The sequence below is a fragment of the Acipenser ruthenus genome, chromosome 6 (genome assembly GCF_902713425.1).
Source record: "Acipenser ruthenus chromosome 6, fAciRut3.2 maternal haplotype, whole genome shotgun sequence".
NCBI lineage: Eukaryota > Metazoa > Chordata > Actinopteri > Acipenseriformes > Acipenseridae > Acipenser > Acipenser ruthenus.
The window spans coordinates 69,807,010-69,830,366 of NC_081194.1; the positions used below are offsets into that span (position 1 = coordinate 69,807,010).

General features: G+C 36.5%; 1 protein-coding gene across 2 annotated transcripts in view; it reads left to right on the forward strand.

Moving 5' to 3' along the window:
• The first annotated feature begins 6,832 nt into the window (after nt 1-6,832).
• LOC117410595 (microtubule-associated protein RP/EB family member 3-like) overlaps nt 6,833-23,357 on the forward strand; it is a 29,896-nt gene continuing 13,371 nt past the window's right edge. For both annotated transcript variants that reach the window (XM_034017263.3, XM_034017262.3), the window contains exons 1-2: nt 6,833-6,992; nt 20,408-20,474. The gene's annotated coding sequence lies outside the window, so the exon portion shown is untranslated. The remainder of the gene's footprint in view (nt 6,993-20,407; nt 20,475-23,357) is intronic.

Here is a 23,357-nt window from a genome sequence, read left to right on the forward strand (position 1 = left end):
AGAAGGCTTAATTAAATCTAAACATCTGGTTTGTTAGACAGTCTTTGGACTCAATGTACTAATATTAATTACGTGCTCGTAAATGCTGCAAATTTCTAACCTTCCTTCGTAGAATTTTTGCGTGCGATGTACTAAACAGCTCTTTTTCGTGAACAACTACCATAATATCACCGCAAATTTACGAACAGCATAAATTACTGCTCATTATACAGGAGAGATTCGAATTTGCATGCATTATATAGATTTGCAATGGCCAAAGTCAAGATTAAGAACTTACTTCTGGCAAAGATAAATGAGTGGTATAGTGAACAGAGAGAAGTAGTAGGCAAATATAATAGGATCGAGCTATGGCTTCTGCAGACTCCGACCTTGCTAGCTAGTTGAATCTACGCCAGTGAGAGGCATGCATATAATAACAGGCACAAACCAAAGTCGTAAATCAGGAAAAATGATAATACATCAAGGGTAAACGCGAAACTTTGATATTATAATGAGATTCATTCATTTGCATACGAAAGTAGTTTGAAACGAACAGTCGTAACTAAACTACCGAAAATGACTTTAATACATCGCAGGCTGGTCTGTCAGTGAGTTTCACCTTGGTTATTAAAACATATTTTTCTGTTACCATGAGAATCCTAGTACACCCACAAGATAAGAATAAGAAGCGAGGGGCCCTTAAGTCCTAAGTTGCAACTGCTGATGAGAAACAGCTATATGTGCATTCCAAGAGACCCATCAAGGTTATTGAATTAGGTGGTCAGTGTTTTATAGTTTCACTGAGTCTCTCGTTTAGGCTAACACAGATTTCCGCAATAATATTTCTGCTTAGAGCTTTTTTAACATGTTCTAAACTAATAGAGTTTTACAATAATATTATTGCCCTTAACAGTTACTTTTCTTCCAGTGGTCTTTTGAACACAGTACCCAGTTTGCGTCCAGGATATCAGAGTGCTCCCAGCAGGATTGATAATCTTTGTCCAGCTCTGCTTTCAGATGTTCCTTAAAAGCGACCACAGGGTCCGGGATCCAGCACTGAGCATTGCAGGTGTGGGTCACAGTCTCAAGTACCTGATATCAGCACGTCTCCCATCTGCATTCTAGTTTTCCCAAGTGAGCCCACGTTACTTGATGAGTTACATTACATCCCATACATTCAATTCTCCTTACATTGTCCGATTTAACATTTAAATGAAAGGATAATCCCTGTGTATCATCAGGGGCACACTCAGACATAATCCTACAATGCTTTACCATATGGGTACAGGGTTCTCCCCAGGAATTCTGTATAGCTGGGTGGCAAAGCATTATAGCCGGGAGCACTTTTAACTGGAAAAACAAAATTGCCTTATTTTAAATATATAATAAGACAAATAATTTGAATAATAATAAGAAATTGAATAATCCACCTTAATTGGTGCACAGGCTACATTGCTCCATTTACCCCCTGATCCTTTGCAACCTTTTTTTGTGTTTCTGTCAGAGCTTGCACATAATACTATCCAATTCCTCCTGTAAAAAATACATTTCCATTTTTTTTTTTTACGCACAGGCCCCTCTTGCAGTTCTTCCCATTCTCATTTTACAAGTTGCTCTTCGTTGACTATATCGTGTTGCTCTTTTTCATTTTCTTTTTCTTTTTCATCATCCATTTCAGTTTGGTAATTTCCACATTCATTGTCACTATGTTTGCTTTGAAAATAATCCGTTATTTTTTTTTGGTGTCAAGACATAACACAGCAACAGAGCTGACATGTGATTCCAAGATTTTTTTTTTCACTCAGCGTGCTCAAGTGTTCTAATTTGCTAGCAGCACGATCAATACTTATAGTTAAAAGCACAGTAGCATCTGCAAGACGGATGGCTTAGCTTTTTCAGCTGAGCGACGCCCGGTTGAAGTTGCTGTCCCTAAAAATATTAGGCTTAAAATTAGCAGTGGGAGAAAACCGCAAAAGCAAGCACAGTAGAATCTGCCAGAACTGACTGATGCTGAATCTACTAGGTTGGATACTACTGACAGCATAAAAAATACAAATGAAAAATGAGAGAAATGCAGATGTTTTCAAGAAAGCTGGGGGACTTTGTATCAATGGACTTAAATATCTGGTTTGTCAGAGCCGCCAGTGAATGTTTTTGTTTTTTTTTCTATTAAAATGGTACTATAGTACTGTATTGGTATAAGAAAAGGGTGTTTTAAAAAAGTAATTTCAGCTTCCATCCACTTGAAAAATAGAACACTGTATTTTGCCAAATCTCACTTTTTTTTATTCTATATAAAAAATAAATAGAAGCTAACGTTTCGGCCGTAAGACCTTCGTCCGAGCACAACTTGTAGAAGCTGTAGACACATCTTAATGAAGGACACGCATGAGTCACAAGTTAACAATCACCTCACAGTTAATTGGCACTTACCCATCTGAAAACTAGTTGTAGGCTTCCAATTATCGGAGTATAAACAAATTACGTTTTTAAGAGGATATACATCAAATCAATCGTGGAGCTTAACAGATTAATAAGTGCATCATTTCCAAAAGGCGAATAGTAAAATAAACATATAATTGACAAAGTGTTGTCCAAGCAATGCACCTGTTGCTAACAGCAATAATAAAGGAATAACAATGTTAAATTACCAGGAAAATACCTCTTTAGTAAATACAAGTATAAATACTCATTAGCAAAAATTCAAAAACATTACCAACCTTTTGTAAAAGCTTAAAATCACGACTTAAAATATGCTGACGATAATGTAAACAACACCAAGCACAGACAGCGAGTCACAAACTTTAAACGTCTTGCTGTTGTTTATACGTAAGAACTCATCTTTATTATGAATATATTTTGTTATTATGTTTTAAAGAACATATTATGTTAATGTTCACTATGGTAATTATGTATTAATTAGTTTTAAAATGTTTAGTAAAATGTCACATCTTAAGTCGTTTTTTTTTCCCCTTTTGTCGTAGGGGGTTGCAACCCGGTATAAATGACTTTACACTTACTTCAAAGATGCAACGTGTTTCAGTACAATCAAACGCACAATAAACTTCGCATCCCACGCAGAGGGAGAACACAAGCGTAAAATGTCATAGTAATTTACTACAGATTAACTGTTTCAGTAATACTAAATAGTTCAAAGAAACACATTAAAAAATAAATACTGTATTTTCCAAAGGGTAGCTAGAATCTGTTAACTGGATAAACTAGGAGAACACTGTCAATTTTGTGTTGTTTGATGATGTTTTTCAGTTTTAAAAATGTGTTGAACGAAAAATATTATTTAAACATTGATTTTAAAATGTATACATTTGTTTTATGAAGGCTGATGCTCATTAACTGTTCTGTAGTCATTGTTCTCATCACCATTGTCACAACAGCAGATGGCAAGTACTGTATGTGCTTTTGTGTAAAATTCATTTCCCTTTTAAGAGCACTTTGCCAAAGGTTTGTGATTATATGCATCTGTAGAGAATCATGTTGAAAGGTGAAGTTAAGCAAATTATTTTGTTATCATATGAATGAGTGCTAAAAAAAAAAAAAAACACATACTTTGGCATTCTCAGTTTTCTGTTTCCTTAAAACTCACCTCAATACTAATTCACATTTTTATACCTCAAGAGCCTTCTGATAACCATTGAAACACAACCACTGTAAACATGGATGGAGCTTCGATTTTCTTTGTTGTCACGATCTTGTCTGTTTAACACAGTGGAGACTGGGTGTGAACTGACAACCCGACATTCCCCATGCAAAGGTCTTAACCACTGCTCAGAAGAGCCCGGATCATCCGTAACAGCAGTGCTTAACTGAACACTGCCTGTTACTTATGCAACACTGAGGGAAGGGAATGCCATAACACTGTCTTCAAGGTGTAGTGCCACCAGGGCTGGCAAGGGTGGCAGAGATGTGTTTAAAGCATTCTGTTGGAACACAAAACCAATCCACAATGGAATCACCTTTGAGACTGTTGCTCGTTACAGTTCCCTTCAGTAACATGTGCAGTCTGGAAGCACCAGCCAACCATGTGTCTACCATCAGCCCTCTATCTGTAAGTGCGTCAGATAAGCTGTTATGTGAGTTGTGACTGAAACTGATTTACAACATGGTAATGAAGATTTTCTATATTGCAGGAAACCTGTCAGGGATGCCATGTGCAAAACAAATTAATTATTCATAAACCATTTAGCCCACCTAAACGTTTTTACAACATATCACAGCTGTTTCCATTTAAAATATTTGTATACAGCCACTGTACTGCATATAAATAAAATCAATCTTTATACATCTGAGGCTCCAAACAGCTTCTTGGTGTATGCAGCTATGTTTATAGCATGTCAAAATAACACAGCGCTGCACTGCTTTAGTCAAGGTTAATTCAAGGAGCCTTGCATAAGTCTGCATCAAATCTTACTGTATCTTACAATCTGATTTTTTAGGCCTGGACAAGTTTATAAACCTCTCTCTACATTTCAAATTAGAATTATAAAAGTATCTTACTGCCAAGGACTATCTCAATATACACCAGTAAATGATTCCGTTTTCCAAATGCATGACGGGTGTGGCTCATACCCTAGGAAAGGTTTTGGCAAGTAACTGACATACAGAATACCTGCAAATCCTGGATAGATACTGGTAATAATTACAGATTAAAATCACATACTCAAACGCCATCCTATTGAAAGAATGAGCTATATGATAGTGGCTTTATTAAAAGTGTGGTGCGAAACTAATGTGACTATATACGGGGCCAAATACTGTGGAAAACTTTGACAATGTTCACGCTTTCGATTAGATCCAGGCAAGGTTAAATGCAAAAACAGTTAAACAATACTCACTTGAAACTAACTGGCTCTCGTTTTGGAATTATAAATACTATAGCACTTCTTCACTGAAATTTCAGTTGAGGTTGTTAGTCTTAGTCTAATTAGTCTAGTTAGTCTAATTGTGTTTAATTCAGAATGGTATAATTATCTTTATTGAGCAGACCCTTTTTGTGTATCACTATACATTACAGCACGTGCAATCATTTTAAACTTGGTTGTTTCAGAACACATGAAATGTCAAAATACAAAAAAAATAATAATTCAGGAAGCCACTGGTGTATTAGGGTGTGTAGTCATTAATCATAAATCAATGGAATAAACCATATTCACTACTTTCCACATTAATGTTATTTATATCCTTGTCTGGCTCGGGATACAAATTACTTTTCACAGAAGATTTATAGCAGGAAGTTAGAAAAGTAGCTCAAGTTTCAAGTTGTTTACAGTGAGAGCAAACATTTTATAAATGTCAGAAAGACATAGTGTAGCCATTCCAAACTATACATAAAAGTGCTTCAAACAGGAAAAAAGTGTTTATGGGATTAACATTTTTAAGGTCTTACGCTATACGGGTGGGTGGGTGGGGGGTGTACCACTGAGATGTACATGTATCTCTGTTTTCCAATATTTCATATATTGTGTAAGCAAAAAAGGTTCCATCTAAAGTAACAAGCATCCCAGGAAATAACACATTTTTCTTTAACCTGCTTAAAAACTCAATCATGTAAAGGATACAAGGTAGCAGCACTAACATACATTTCTTACACTGGTGTATCTTAAATAACTCGTGGGACATTTACCAAGGTTTGGGAAAACCGTTCAGGTTATCCTGTTAAAAGCAAACGTTTGCGACGCTTTGGAAAACAAACGTTACGTGCAAAACACAGGGTACCGTAAGTGCAGGTTAACCAGGTTTAGGAAAGGTTAATTTTCTAAAGACTGGGAAACCCTATCCCTGGATATGGGTTCTCTTTGTTGGGTGCCCAATAATAAGTAAAAAATGCACATCAAACATGCAAACGAATTTACATTCTAAGTGTATCCAGAAGGGGCTACCCAATACCCATATATGCATTTGTCTGGATCAGTACTGGTGGCAGTCTATGCAGTGCGTTGCATTGGTTCCCGCGGGTGGCATGAAGGAACTCCCACACTTTTCTCCCTAATAATTCCCAAACAGCTCTCGTTGCCTAGTGCTTTTCTGGTTGCGTCATGGTTGTTTAGTACTAGAACATTTACATAGGTTTTTCTGGTGCAACCTCATTCTTATGCATACTCCATCTCAATTTAGCTAACACAACATCATCTGTCAAACCGCTCCGTCGCCGTTAGCTGCAGCAACCACGGATTGCGCACTATGCCGATAAAACGAATGATAATTAAATAAACCAACAACATTTAATATGAAACAAACATGATCGGTAATCATGTACTTCAGTAAATCAATTCTTATAGTAATAACATCATTGTTGTTGTGTATAACTGAATTATACCAGGCAAGACCCACAGTAAATTAAATTTAAAATTGATATGTTGAATAAATGCAATTCTACAAGAGGTGGTACGGTCTGTACTACTAGTACTAGGTACATTTCAACCACTGACGAACCAGCAAGTTTGAACTATTTTAACAGCTTTTGGTAAATACTGTAACCTTGTCTGTTTAATCGTGTGATGTTATTTTTTAATTGCTTTTTTTAATCCACATGCTCCCTGCCGCTAATTAAAATGCCCCGAAGCTAACCTAAATAACGACTTACCGGTACACATTACAATCGTAATAGCTGTACTGCGCACTGTGCGTGTTTGTTGCAGCATATGGTTACCATGATGACACACGCTGTACGAGGAATAGTTTTCACTCTGAAACTGATGCCATTTTGGCTCTCCATTAGGTCAGGAGTATAACTCACTATAAAGGCCAAATGGAGCTAACATGGTGAACACAGGCATGCAGCTTCGTAAGAGCGCCTCGCGCTGTCGTGCGCGCAGGCGCACTGCACTATAACCGCAGCGCCGGGCTGGTTGGAGAAGTAGCGGCGGTGGTGGGCGGCCTGCTGGAAACACCAGGACTACGACACTGAAGCTGCAATAGCAACGGCAGCGTCGAAGACTGGGAAGATTGCGCACTAAGAAATACAGCGTCTGAGAAACAGGAGCCTTTGCGACACCGTGAGTAAAACAAGCAATTGAAAAAAAAAAACCAGTATGGAATGACCTGTTTGTTTTTTTCGAAGCACATCATTTTCATATTGTCACTTGTCTGAATGGGGCTGGTGTATATTAATGTTCCACAGGTTACATTGGCAAGCTTGTTTTACAGTACAAGTCAACAGCGACAGTTTTTTTTTTCTCCTCTCATTCAATGAAAATGTTACTTGCGGTAAGTGAGATTTCCACAGAGCCCTGTAGATGGGGTCGGTTTATAGAAACACCATCGTACATTGTTGCGCAGGTGATTTGTTTGCTGTCGCTGTCATTATATAGAATGATAAAGTCATTATTTCTTAAAATTCACAAGTGTGGGTTTACGGTATGTGATGTTAAGCCACCCAGGGTTTGACGTTAGTACAGAGGCCTCGAACTAGGTAGCTTGCTGCAGAATCCCGATGTATTCTTAATTTTTTGTAATTTTGTATTCACTGAGCACAGATTTTTGTTTGTTTGTGTGTGTGTGTGTTTGTGTGTGTGTACACAACACAATCACGTTTATATAATACCATGACATAAATAGTGCAGGTTATGCCTTTTCTGGTCAAAAAACGCATCTGCTGCAGTAATCATCATTTGGATTTTGACTAAACGATTTCAGTGATGATGCTACTAAAACTTTTAGTGACATTGTTAAATGTATTAAAATACTACAATCTGTTGAGAACACCTCGTTTTGTGTATAGGTTGTATACCGTAATTGTATTTTACAACAAAATGTAGAAATATGTTTTTAATATATAACATTATCAGTTGCTAAAAATATTAAGCACGCTACTACAAATATATATATATATATATATATATATATATATATATATATATATATATATATATATATATATATATATATATATTATTCATTGCTTGGTGAATATTCATTGCGCATTTCAAAATCAGTGTTCCGCTTTAACGAGTTATTGATCACAAATGCAGGGTAATTTACACAGATATTTTGCAAAGGGTTAATTGTCATCTTCTGCTTTATCATGCTGGCAAGTGTAGTCAGTTGGGCCTGTGAGACAAGTCAAATCTTTATAGCGTATGCTGTACTGCATTTACTTGTCAAGTTGATGACTGAGCTGATCATAACCTAAACAAAAACGTCACAGGTTGACTTCTAAACATTGATACAATCTTGTTGTTGATAAATGTACCAGGCTGATACAGAAAACAGTACAGTAAGTTACGAGATTGATTTATGTTAACGGATTTGTTAACGTCGCAACACTGCACTGGTTATTTCCCTCATTGGGATGACAAAAAATACGTCTACAGTTACAGAGGCTTAGCCTTGTTGTAGATACATCGATCTTACTACAGCAGACTCAGGGTTGTGTGGTTATGGTACCATGGATACCACAATGCGTAGCCTGCCGTGCATAGTCATTTGAGATTACCAAGCCAAGGTTCCCCACGGCCGGTGATGCCAGAAATCTGGTACTGTAGTTTACTGATTACCATGTCCACGATTTCTTGTTTGAGCAACAATTGGGTTGTCCAAACAGTAGTGCATAGAACATTATGAAGCGAATAATAAAAAGTCTTAACTGGAGGTTCACGTTTAGTTGAATTCTGATATATCGTTTTGTATTAAGCACAAAAAAATAACCAAAAACAAAACGTTCATTGAACAAAGCACATCCAAACTGAATTGTGTGCATAATGATATTAACACTTATAGTATAACAGTCATAAAAATTTAGTTTGTCAAATCAAAATGATCAGTAGACCTTACTGTAGCTTCTGTTTTCAATATCCTGTTAGTTATTAGTCTATACCTCTATGATATGGCAAGCCAAATTTTCATTTAGAGATATCTCAAATTGAATTCCAGATATCTTTAATTGTGCAGTTTAAGATATCTAAAATTAATTTAGAGATATCTATAAATGAATTTGAGATATCTCTAAATGATTATTTGGCTTGCCATACTATGATGCCCCACTGTAGCAGGGTAGTGCAGTCTTTAGGATTGTGGTGCACTATTTTACTGTACTCTTTGTAATCAGAGATTGTATTCTGTCAGATCTAATGAACATTTAGTTATATTTTATAATAAGAGTAAACCAGTTGAGGTACCACATGTAACTTGTCTGTGAAAGATGTTTTTTGACACTCTAAAAATAGTATGGTGTGGCACGACTGGTTTAACCTTCTGGTCTTATTAAAATTCATTGTGATTATATCAATAGTCATTAAACAGGCTATTTGCTTGGTGATTTACAGCTCTGCTTTGATGTCTTTTACTTTTATCAATGAATACAATAATTAATGCAACATCATCAATAAAATTACAATTTTAGATGTTTAATACTGAAACTCTGTTCTGTGGTCAATAATCCTATAGTCAGCCTTACTTTACAGTATCACCTAAACTGCAAAGCAAATATGTCCGACACAGAAATGATTTTGGTTGAAAGTGCTTTCTTTAGTTGGTCTTCCGCAGGTTTACATTACTGAAACAATGTGCTCCGTTCAGAAGGCAACTGGTATTTTATAAGGCCTGCAAGATTTAAACAGAAACCATGAACAGTATAATGGTTTTAATGCCCTGTTTAGTGTGTCCTTTACCTTTAATAATATATATATATATATATATATATATATATATATATATATATATATATATATATATATATATTAGCTCAAAGAGCCAGCTGCCCAACGTTTCGATATGTTGTACATTTCTTTCTCAAGGGAGCCTGTGTTTGAATCAAAACATTGGAGGTATTTATAGGTATTTATAGTAAATCACTATATATATATATATATATATATATATATATATATATAGTGATTTACAGTATCTTGATATAGTACATTGTAAACCACTGTAAAAAATACTGTTTGTGAAAATCAATGTAAAATATGAAATACATCCTTATGATCCATTTGGACTGATTCATGATTTTGTTTTTATGAACAGTACACCACCTCCTGAGAGGTAAAAGTGAATAAAAATAACATTGTAATGTTAAATTGAACTCAAGAGTTGCAGGCTCATTGGTTTGTTGTTGTGAATTTCAATGCTAAAGACTTGTTGAAAAGTAAATATTTGAAGTACTATTTTGCCAGAGCTTTATGCATTATTTACAAGCCACTTATTTTCTGTTCCACAAAATCATAAATTGTGGAGGTTTTTTATTGAAATATTTTTGTTTTTTACTTGCAGTATTGAAGCCATTTCTTCTGACAGTTGTTAAGTCAATCAACAGTTCGCAAAATGATTAAATATCAACAGAGTGACTTAACTTGCAGTTCATTAGCAGCCAGTGGCATGTAAAACGGTTTTGTAATCTGGTTGGAACATTCTTGGACAGGATTCAATAGCATTTCTTTATTTTTAGATGCTTACTATTTTATAGCTTCTTTCAAAACTGCAGATGTAACATGACAGGTAAGATGGTATTATTTTGGTGGGGCATGTAAAAAAATTGCTTACATATCCGAGTCAGGCACCTACAATTTTTCAATGCCCTAAAACAAAAGCAAGCGATTACTTTATTACAGATTTAAACTTCCGGATTTGCTCCCACATCACTTTTTCTTTTTTACCTACATCCCTTCCAGCCAGCATCTCATGTGTTCTAGTATTGCGTCCCTGTGCACCTGTGCGAACAGCAGAAAATGTGATGCCCGAGTGTTTTGAGCTGCTATTGGTTAAGCTCTTCTGCTGTCGGAGTGATAACAGATTGTATTTGCAATGGATTACCAAAACAGGGGGGAAATAACAAAAAATAACAAATGTTTAATCAGAGATTCAGTGAATTTTGAGCATTCTTTAAAGTTTATTTTAAAATAATGTTCTTTTGTGTCATTGAGTACACCATTGTTAAATAATACCATCCTTAAGAACCGCACATTTAAAATCATAAGACGTTTATTGTACGTACTAATGTTAGATGTTTACATTCACGTATTGTACATCATATACAAAGTAGTAGTACGTGCAGAAAAAATAATTAAAGGCAACCACAGGACAAATAATAAATAAATTTAAAAAGCTTATATAAAAAATGACAAAAAAGTTGCAGCCAGTGTCATCTTACTTAAAGGCACTCACGCTGAAATCATAAAGTAATTTAAAGTAGGCTACAAACATGGCAGCGGACTGTCTCTCTTTAGCACGCACACAAGAACTTGCAGACTTAATACAACTGTGTTGAGAATTTAAAAAGAAAGCATTTTATGAGATTTTTAACGAGAGGTACCGGGAATATAACTGCATGCCTGGTATGACAATAATTATTGTTATAATCACTACAATTTTTATTTTATTGGCAAAAAGATAATTTCCTGTTTCAGAACCAGTTCTGGCCACCAATTTCACTTTAATTGTGCACTGTTTTCAGTGCTGGATGAACAATAAGTTATTCCAATTGCAATTAAAAGTAATGTATTGCTGCAATCTTTTGACAGGGATATTTAAATTGATGCCGTTTTATAGGACCATAGAAGTAGTGAAATGCTCAAACATCTTGATAATTAGAACTTTAGCACCTGTAATGTGTGATACAAATTAAGTTGGAGAGGAGCTGGCCTCATCTCCGTAGCAACCCTGATAAAGTTTGAGGCCCATGCTTAACCAAGACTGACTCCCTAGAATTCCAGAGCTGGTAATTCAGTCTAGCTATTGTAAGAAATTAGATATGTTTGAAAAAAACTAGTCAAGATTAGAAGGAAAATGATTTTTTTGTTGTTCTGAGTTTTGTCCAGTCAGTCTGGAGAAATGGAGAGCAGCTTTTAACATCTTGAACTCCCAGCTGCAAATAACATCTAAAAAGCACCCTAAATGATTCAGTGAACTTAGGCCCTGTCCACACTATGCCTTTAAACCGTATTAGTGCCTTTAAACCGGCTTAAAAGTGCTAAATACGGTTGACGTCCACACTATGCAGCGTTTAATACTGTACCTCGACAACTGGACTCGAGACCGCGTCAGGGGGTAGTCTCGAGTCCAGTTCTAAATCAGACCTTGACTTTCGTTAGTGCCCTCGCCTACGGCTCGGGACACATAACTCCAGTCGCTGTCACCTACCACACGGTAGAGCCCGCGTCGACGGGCTATCGCTTATATACAGTTTGGGGCTCCCGTTGTGGAGGATGATTGTAAATCTTCACAGAGACAGATTTGTTAAAAGTGCCTACAAACCATGAATTGTGGATGTTGTTGAGTGATTGAAAACAAGACATTTTGTGTTTCAAAGTTGTCTTGGAGTGCACAGGAATCAAATATGGGCCAAAAGTTAAGTATAATCTTCTAGACTAATATGCCATTTTTACATCACTACTGTGATATTATAACTTTTTTTAATGGCTCAGGATGCAAATATAGTCAAAATTAGTCAAAATTATGGCTTTGTTGCTACGTGTGCGAGCTTATAACTTCCTTATTTTCGTGGTGCTGCCTTTCAAACACCGTTGGGGTATTTATTTAGGAAAAGTCATAAATGGACAACCATATAACTTTCAGACACGCAGAGTAATTTAAATTTAAAAACCTCAACCTGTCAAAATGACTTCCGTGGCTAATGTTAAGGTGGTGTACGTGAATAAAATATTGTAACAGCCCCTGGTCTTGAGGCTCAAAGCAGGAGACGGAGACGGGATTCAGGCACTAACAAAACTACTTTATTAATTAAACAGGGTCCGTGTTTGGGTCAGGACCACACCACAGAAACAATAAATCCTTCCTTCTGTCTGTAGCCTAAAAACTCGCTCACTTTCTCGCTCGCGCTATTCCACACACACACACACAGGCTCCGGCTCTATCAGTCCCCTCAAACACAGAGAAGAGAGCGGACCACTACTCTCATGGGGGGGGGGGGGCAGAGCAAGGGCATCTAGGTGACATAGTCCGCACCCAACAGCGGCTCAACACACACACACACACAACCACACTACCAAAACTAGTGGTATGGTCCTACTCCGGAACAATACAGATAACGTGAATGCACAGGACCAGATGAAACAAACGTCTGCCAACCTGAACTGACTGTGTCCCTACAATATATTGATTACATTCATGAAGAGATATTATTTTAATTTTTTCAAGTACTCGAGTAATAACTGAGTGCTTGAGTAATTATAATTATTTCGAGTACTCTAACCCACCCCTAGTCAATGGTGCTCAATCACTGAACAAATCCATCAAAACAAGTCCTCATGGGTAAGCAACTTGTTATATGATCACGATTATGTTTACTCAAGGCTGCAGAATCCTATTTTACTACAGTATACTTGAGAAGTGATCGTCTCGTGAGGGTGCCTAATTTAAATGCCGTGCGGTGTTACATGTAATGGCCTTTGAATTAAAATGACATTACAGTGCAGTATTTTACTGTCATGACTTCCACTGCCTTTACGCATCAGTGGCTTGCTTTTTTTCAGTTGCGATGCAAATCTCAGTTTTTCAGTAAGCGGAGATGTGAAGTTTTTCTAGCTTCAATTTTTTTTTTTTTTGTAATTTTTTCCCACTAATGTTCATTCATAATTTTGAGCTCTCTATTCCTGCAAAGAAGCCTCATGGGTAAAGGGCAACTTCCCCCAGTGCTGCACTACAGTACCCTGTGCCCTCTATGTAGCTCAACAATTCTGATTTTTTCCTGGAATGTGCAACATGGGTTATTGCTGCAGTAGGGAAGCAATTTGCAACTGCATCAGTACTGTAAGTCTTCACTGAAAAGTCAGCTTCAATCGCTTTAGCTGTTTTTTTTGAAGCTGCAGCTTTTTAATAATTGTGCTAATAAATATCACACGTCAAATATTGTATGGTATGTGCTATTGATTTGAAATAGTGATCGTTATATGGGGTAGGATACATAACATAGATACAGTAATTGATTTGTAACCCGATTTTGAATTGAGAATACAGTACCTACAATGTCTGCCTAGTGACTTCTGTGCGTGGCAAATCGAGTGCAGTTTTACTGGCTGTGGTATGAAAGTGCACAAAACGATGTATGTTCTATACTGGCACAGAGAATGGGACTGATTGTATTTAAAATTAATATATGACATTTGAAAATGCCATGGATATGACCACAGCCATGGGATTTCAGAACACCTGATGCCCTGTTATCCACTATTTACTCAATGCTTGTTTTTGTCTTTGCATGTGTGCTTGACTGGATAATGTTTTATGTCTGTCTGGAGTTTCCTTAGGGACTGGACACAGATCTCAGTTGAAATACATTTGCCTATCTGCTTTAGGGTTTCGTCAGTTACTTAAATGAAATAATAATTGTTTTCTGCTTCTGCCGTATGTCATGTAAGCCTACACTGTAACGTATTGAGTGAAATATTTTCATATACTAACAAGTAGCACAATAGTCACAGTACTATTTATATAATTATTTCTTGCTGAATATATGAAGTGAATGGCTGTTTTGTTTCAATGACTGATCTAACAGAGCAGTTTCACACCCACTTCCCCTACAGTAATTTTTTCATTCTCTTTTATGTGACACATTTATCAAACCAAGGAACTTTACCATTTCTCAAAGGAAAAACAAATCCTGCTTTTCCTATTATATCTTGATATCCCATGAGAAATTAATCGCACAGTAAAAGTATAGTTAAGTGTCAGCCTTAAAGTGCAGCATCCCCCAATCCCCCCAACAAATACAGTAATTCAGGAACTTTTATTTTTGTGATCATTTTACTTTTGAGATCGCTTGGGGTAATTTATGGGTTTTTGATGCCAGTTGGCAAAATGTTGAATCTACAGTAGAAATGCTTGCATAATGTAAGGTCCTACTGCACCTTCTGAAAACGTTTGATTAAACAAAAGTTAAATACACTCAGATCCTAAAACATTGCAACATGGAAATCAAATTTGTTGCATATTTAGTGATAGTTTAATAACATGTTGCTGAGTAGTTTATGTTCTGTAGTCGCTGGTATGGTATGGTGCTTCTGTAGCCAACGAGATTAAAATGTAAAAGAAATAATCCCACCAACGTAAGAGACTAACTGGAATTAACAAAGAACTGTACTAAATAAGCCGATTGGTAATTTTGGGATACACAGGCATGTCACTGTACTTTTAATAGGAACTACTGTATCACCTTCTCCTACAGCTACTGTAGCAAGCCTGCTGATATTACTGTTACCCTGCCATTGCAGCGGATAGTTATTTTGGCAGCCAAGTGCTTCTGTGGCCCTGGCTGTGGTCAGACTGTCCAGGATTGAATCCCTATTCATGATCCAGCTGTTTTTCATTCTCATCTGATCCCTCTAAGCTGTCAAGTATTTCACGTCCTGCTGAGTCCTTCAGCAGCTGATTCAGCTGAATCTACCTTTTTTTTTTTGCTTTTGCAAGTCGCAAGTCTAGATTGATCTGAACCACTAAGAGGCAGCGATTTTTATTGTGTATTTTGCTTTAACCCTGTAAGATATGTTAACTTGTTGCTGGACAGCACATGGCTACAGCTTTTGTGAATTCTTGGTGAAAAAATAAATAAAAAATACAAAAACAGTTACCATATTGTCATTTGGTAGCATTTCTTATTGTGTTTAAATTTATTTGTGGTTCTTTTTGGTAGCATTTATTTATTTATTTTTGCTCTTATGCCTTTCTATTCGAATGTTCATCAAAATCTAACCTTTTCAAAAAAGGTTCAGGATTTAGTGTTCCTGGAAACATAAAGGAAGCCTGCAATCCTGGTACAGTGCAGCTCTTTAAGCACTCCAGTCCTTAGCCAATACTCGACATACTGCTTGAGGCTGGTGGCCCTCAAAGTTTACCTTAAACAAACAATAGATCGGATCATTGGCAGTGTACTGTATGTTTTCCAGTAAATTGTAGATTTCCAAATTGATGGCGAAATCTGTACTGAAGAGTAAGTACAATAGCATACTGTACACTGCAGCATGTAAAAAAGGTGTGCTACATTTTTAAAACATATCCCTTAGATGCCGTATACAGTAGATATTTTTTCTGTGCTGTGAAGCCCTCAAGAGGGCTGTCCACAGACACACCCACCTTCAGAGGTTCAATTACTGTCTGTTCTGGTGTTATTCTGGACATGGGAAACCTTCCTGCAGCACGATATCCAAGATACAAAACATTGCTGGCTGTTTTGAGCAATTCAATCCTTTGACTATGAACAATTTTGTAATAGATGTCCAGAACTAAGCAACAATAAAGAGTCTTCAGTACAATTTTCAGATCTGATTCAATCACCTGAATTTAAACTTTTATTTAAGGAAGGAAGTGTGCAGCATTCTGATGCTGGGGGGCACATGGAGATACTGGAGATAAAATGATGCCTGTGATGCAGGGATTAAATTGGGTGGGAAGCTGTGAAGTACTTTCTCTTCGATGACATAATGAATAGTTTATAGTGTGTAAGGCTACTGGGATTCAGTCCCATTGAAGCAAGTTTTATCCAAGTCACTTGAGGGGGGAAATATAATTGTATGTGTGGGGTATAGTATGTGAAATAATTGTGTTGATTTTCTGCAGTGTCTGAGAGTGTTCCCACATTGGTTTGCTTAATTGCTAGCTGAAGTTTTACTGTGGTAGGATGCCTATTAAACTCATTCTAGACATTTCTTTACTCGTAAATGATTCATGTAAAACCTATAGATTTTTTTAGGAAACGTATACTGTACATTAGGTCAAAGATCAAGTCAGTGACTCAAGAATGTTTGTTTTTCATTTGCTCTTGTTGTTAAACCAAAAGTCTTCTGTGCTTAAGAAGGGGTATTTAAAAAAACAAAACCACAACAAAAAAAACATAGCATAATTCTCTGTCCCAGGGATGGACTCCTATTGCGTAGCATGTTGACCCATTCCAGGTTTTACTACAATCTTGATTAGCCACAGTGTATAGCTAATAAGCTCAGGTGTGTCGTATGCAATGGGAGTATTATTTCCATCCCTGCTGTGTAGTTTATCCTAATAGCTTGCTCGCTAAAGTAGGCCTACTGTGTCTGCATTCAGTGTTTGTGTTATTGCAGCCCTTTGTCTGCGTGAGTGAGAGAGCAGTCACATGCCTCAAAAAAATTACTGCTAGCAATTTTGCCTAGTTATTGAGCCCTTTCAAATATCCCAATGGGTGCTCTGCAGCCAGCCTGTCCCTACCTGTCAGTATCCCGAATGCACTTATTGTTGACAGCAGGGATGTTTGCCATTCCCTTAAGATGTGTGGCACATTGGTCCTTGATTTCTTTATTGCAGTTAGTCATACATTTACAGTCCTTTCACAGAGTACGTCATTTCAAAATGGTTCCTGTACTGTACAGTATCTATTGTATTCACTGACAGCTTGCATTTCAGAACATTGGATGAAAGCCTTGCAAAAATATAACATTTTATATGTAGACCATCACTTTTTCTTATTTCCATGTTGCAGAAAGTTTCTGCATCACATTGGGTTGTTCACCATTCTATCATTTTAAAGGGAAATTGTACTGTACAATAATAATGAATCTTTTTTTTTTTTTTTTTTTTCAAACCATGTTACGTTGTTCAGGGTAACTTTGCTGAGAGTCATGAGAACTAGTGTCTGTTTTAGTTTTTGTGGTGGAGTTTGGCCAGTGCTTTGTTTATACACACAGTCTTAGAGGTATTGTACTGTACAGGAAACATTTAGACAAGATGACATGTAAAATGAGCTGGGCGGTAGTCCTCTGCCTCCCAAACTTAAAATGGAAATTGATACTGAGATGAAACAACTGTTGCTCAGCTATGCTCTTTTATTATTTAATTGAATAGAGTAGTCTCCGGTTAAGAGAACACCCCTCGGGAAGTAAGCAAAGTGTTCTTATAGCAGAAGTGTTCTCTAAGAGTTAGCCACCAGACACAATATGAATCAATAAATAAATAAATATGTATTAGCCTACTTGTCATGATGCACGTGCATCAACATATGAATAAGGAAAAAAAAAAAAACAGGCAAGTGTATGTTAATAATCTGTAATAATAAATTAACAGACAAACTAACGTTAATGAAACTAAAGCAGAACAACACAGTCATGAAGCTTAAATCGCTGTGTACTATGAAATTAACTGGCGGGTGTGTGGGCATCACAATGGCAGAGTCTGTTACTTAGGGTTAACTTAACGTAAATAAACTAAATTAACACAGCACCCCTACACACGTTACAAAATGCAGCAGCAATATACAAGACATGCACATTATTTAACGGAATGGTGAAGCAATTCACCAGAATGGGAAACAGCAAATTGCTCAGAGACTTGTGTCTGATTCAGGTTTTTTTCAAGAGCTCGAACAATTTCCAACTTTGTGTAGCAAGAGAAACAGCGGAGCATTTCACTGTTTGTTTACATGCCATTTTGTAGCGATGAGGCGCACTCGTGGAAATCAGAATACAAAATAATTCAATGATATGACGGCGGTTCTGGAAAGATTTAATAAACCAAAAGTGTCCCTCAAGACACTCTCGCTCTATTTTACAAAATAGTACTGTATCCATTGTGAACTAATCGCTATCGGTGCCAAGAAGGTGTTCTTTTAAGCGAAGTTCTTGTTCCTTTAGTCGGAGCATTTACAATGGGAAAAATCTGACAAGGGTGTTCCCTTAGGCAAAGTGTTCTCTTAGGAGGTGTTCCTATATGCGTAAACAAACTGTTACTGTAACATTAACTGTAAAAGTGTATTGCTTGTGTGTGTTGGTGTCTAGATGGATTACATGAAAGTCCTAAAATTATTTAAAAATACTGCCCCCCCCCCCCCCCATATAAAAGTTTACCGCAGTAAATCTGCACATTTATTTTGTAGTTTCCCCATGCTTTCCCCATGCTTATAGAGGTACTATGCATTTACCATGGCTTCACTATGCTTTGTTATACTTTGCTATGGGAAACTGTTACAAGGCTCATTATTTCACTGCATTTTAAATGTGCAACAAGAACAAAAGGTGGTTTAATGGTGTTGGCTGTTTTCCAGTTCTTCAGATCCATTTTAGTGCGCTACTGCCAGACCAATCAGTGACATACAGAAGAGGGCTCCTAAAAATAATACTATCCCCATACAGTTGATGTGCCAATGATTGCCTGTACATTGACACACCAATTGGTCGAGGGCATTTAATAATGAGGAATCTTCTTTATATGAAGAAGACTAGAACCACAGTACAAAGTCAACCAATCAGATCAATTTGAACAATAGATGTTAGCAGAACAAATGTCTGGAAATCATGAAAAATTACAGTACAGTGTGTTACAGGGCTGCACAGGAGGCCTATTGTATTGGGGATTGCTTTGCATTTAAATAGTATTGATTGCACTGAGTAGGCAAGGTTACACAAAGCCTTGTTGCTTTAGTAGCTGCATTGAAATTAGAGGTGAGTGTTCTATGGAAAAATGCTCAAGGGACCAAGCTAAGTTTGTATAGAAAAAGAATAAATGTTATTCCGCAGAAAAGTAATCATCTGTGGGATTTTCAAAATCTTGGGTTTCTAATTTCCTGAGAAAGTAAAATAAAAATGCCGATCTTATTGGTTCAAAGTGAAATAATTTTTGAAGACATCTTTAATGAAATGATGTTCATTTTATGGCAATGCTATCGAAAAGAGGACATCTGCTGATAGTGAAAATCACATAGGTTAGTGTCACATAATATTTAACCTTCACACCCATTTACTTGATTAGCAGCACAGCAGACACAAACATATTGCTACACAGACTTACTGTGGCAGCCCTGACTGCCGATGAGCAGGTAGGCAGTTGCAGACCCTTGAAGAAAATTCAGCAAACTAGTGGCTGTTGCTCTTAAGATTGGTTAAAAGGTCAGGGTATTACTGAAGTTGATCTTAATGCACACTGAATGCTTTTTTCTGCATTGCAAGTAGCCAGCAGCTCATTGTTGTATTGTATAAAAGGATGGAAATGAGACTTCTGTTGTATAGCAGTTTCACCCATTCAAGGTTTTACTATGAGCTTGATTAGACCCAGTGTATAGGTAACAAGCTCAGGTGTGTCTTAATAAACTTGTAGTAAAACCAGGAATGGATCAAACTAATATGGCATCTTATTTCCATCCTTGTGTATATGCCTACAGTAATACTATTTTAGCATTTTATATTGACTAATCATCAAAGCACTGTTATCACATTTTTTAAATCCATTTTGTCACCACTTATTAGCATGATTTTTACTTGTTTTTTTATACTTGTCATATGCAAATGTTTCAAAGACAACACCTGTAAAACATCTGATAACTGCATTAAAGTAATTGTAGCTAACAAAATAGGCTAGTTCCATAAATTTACAAGGAATATAAATACTAAGCATTACAATGTGCCTTTGACACTGGCTTGCTGTACTTGGCTGCTTCAGCCAATCAATCTCTAGCATGTCAAGAGAGACAAATTAACAATTTGATTTTCTTTCTCTTTTCTAGAAATCTCGCCACCTATATCTGCAGGAAGCAGACAACCATAGACTGCTCAGAAACTTGTTACTCAAAGGTAATAATCTGAGGACTTCATCAGTTATCAATTTCATAATATGTTTTTACAAAAAAATGTCTTGGGTTTTACAGTAGCTATAATTTTTTATTTATTTATTTATTTATTATTTTTTATATATATATATATATATATATATATATATATATATATATATATATATATATATATATATATATATAGAATAGAACCTGTCATATCCGATTTAATTGTTTCCAGGGTTCCGTCGGATATCTCAGAGGGAGTTGTTATACTACATTGTAGTTGCTTTATTAACATTGGGACATTCTAAATGAACAATGTCAGTACATCCATATGTCTAAAACACGAAAGGTTCTACATGTATACTATACAAAGAAAATCAGTGAAAATTATTTTAAAACAAAGCACTGCAATTTACAATATAGCATTCCAAAAACAGTTCTTGAATCCATTCTGTCCTGCTAAGAATTAAATTTACAGTTTTAGGCCCTGTCCACACTATGCCTTTAAAACGTATTAGTTGCCTTTAAACCAGCTTAAAAGTGCTAAATACAGTTAGCGTCTACACTATGCAGCGTTTATGTGCCCAAGAACCGGACTCGGGACCACCTCAGGGCATCAGGTAGTGCGGTTTGTCAGAAGTCTGGACGCTGTAATGCCGAACTACATTTTTTGTGTGTCCTCCAATATCCCAGAATGCTTTCTGATATGTTTTGGCATGTGGATATTACAAATACAGTACTCAGAACAGGCGCCTGAAGGAGTACCAATACTGCTGTACCGTATACAATTTCTGAGGCTTGTTGTAAAATGGTGGATCATGGAGTGACAGATCAAATGCCGAAATCAAGGCACATTGATATCTGGAGCGATGAAATCGGTCAAGAAGAACTTCACAGTCCAAAACTAAACGCACACATTATGTTTAAATGTACCTTGTGTTTTTAAGAAACAAAGCCATAACATTCATGCTAAGAAGTGCTATGTCTTCTGTGGGCACGGGCTTCATATTTGCCGGATTGTAAACATAAAATACAATGCATGGTGAAATAATTTCATATTTAGTCCCACAGTCCATTGCGCTGCCAGGAACTGTAAACAAACTATTTTAATAGTGTTTGTAAGCATTAAGCCTGACTAACCATGAAATGGTACTTTAGTGTGGATGCTTTGAGCTAGATTCATTAAAATGTTTTTGAGTACGGTTCTCGAGACAGGGCCTTAGACCCATAATAAAATGTGGATTGATCTGTTTCCATTAGTACCGTTCAGTTGGTAGCAGCATGTGTAAATGACACATGCCAGAGGTCTGCTGGTTAATTGAGGGTATTGTATCTTACAGGATCAGATATGACAGGTTCTACTGCACTTAGAGAGCCCTTAGCACAAGTTATGGGAAGTTAGGTAATATAAAGAGGTGCCAGTCTCTTTTTCTCTATGTACACAATTGCATTGTTACATGTAGGCTACATATGATAGATTTTCTGTAGGTTATGTTACTGGTGGCTCTAATTTTCTATTTACTGTACAGCTATGGCAGGTGATGTTTGTAACAAACAAACTTATTCATCTTAAAATTATTTGCTGGTGTGTGTTGGACTTTAGTATTCTTTTTATACTTCCCTGTACAAATGCTTGTTTCCGTAGACACTGTAAATACACATGGTGCATTGCCAAACATGTATGCATGCTTCCACTTGCTGTACATGTTGTCAGAGATTGCAGAAATACATTCTATATATTTCATTATTTGTTTGCGATAACATCTTTGTTACCTTTGGCTCTTACTGTTCTTTAGGCCTATTTAGCAAACATCAGTTTAATAAGCAGTATTAGTACGTTGGTGTTTTTTTTTAAATAAGGTGATTGTAAATTGTATTGAACATTTTGAATACGTTCCTTCTAATATTTTCTGTTTATTATCTGATCGACAGTTCTGTTACTTTACTGGAAGGAAAACTACATGTTGTGCTAAATCTGATTGAATGCATGGATTTATTTAAGATGTCTTAAGAGACTAGAAAGCTATTCTGATTTGTTAGTTTAGTACAGTACACCCTCGCTATAACAAACATGTTGGGGTCCAAGCCTTTTGTTTCGTTATATCGAAGGGTTTGTTGTTGCGAAAGGACAATCAAAATGAAGGATAAACTGTTGGAGTAAGTTAATGAGATGATATTGTGAATACAAGTAGAATTCCATGTACCTGTTCGTCTTATGTATGCAGTATTCTGCCTTTGCTTTGTCCTGTTCGTTAAAGAATTAAAAAGCAGTACAGAAAGCACAAATCCCGAATTGAAGCTGAACATTTTTTCAAAATGAATCTGTTTAACAAGAAAAGTTCAGATCCTGAAGTTCTTTTTTTTTTTCTTTAATCAATTTTGCTTCGCAGCATGGCATGACAACCTATATTCACGACAGAGACATGCCCGTGATTTATATGTCACACAAATTGATGTAGTTTCACAAAATTAGGAACAGGTAAAGGAGTACAGACCCCCAAACATACAAAACACTTCTGATCACTTTCATGAACATCTCTGTATTTCCTTCAGATAAAACATCTGCCAGTTATCAGGATCCATCTACCCTTGTCACTAGTGTCAGACAGAGGAAACGAGCACTGTCTAGACACATTGGGAATCAAGCAGCCTAGCTAGTTAAGTTCAAAAATACAACCCTGTAACACAGCTGAAAACAAAGTTAAGTTTGTATGGGTTCGAATTGTATTGAGGTACAACTCAAACCATTGGAAATATACAGTTAACCTTGGTGGTGCTCTGGGGAAAATGGTTTCATTGCCACATTGTTTTAGCCTGAATATGAATTATACAGACCACTTACCTTGAACTAATGATTCTCTCAATAAAGTTCTGTTACACATGTAGAAATGGGCACTCT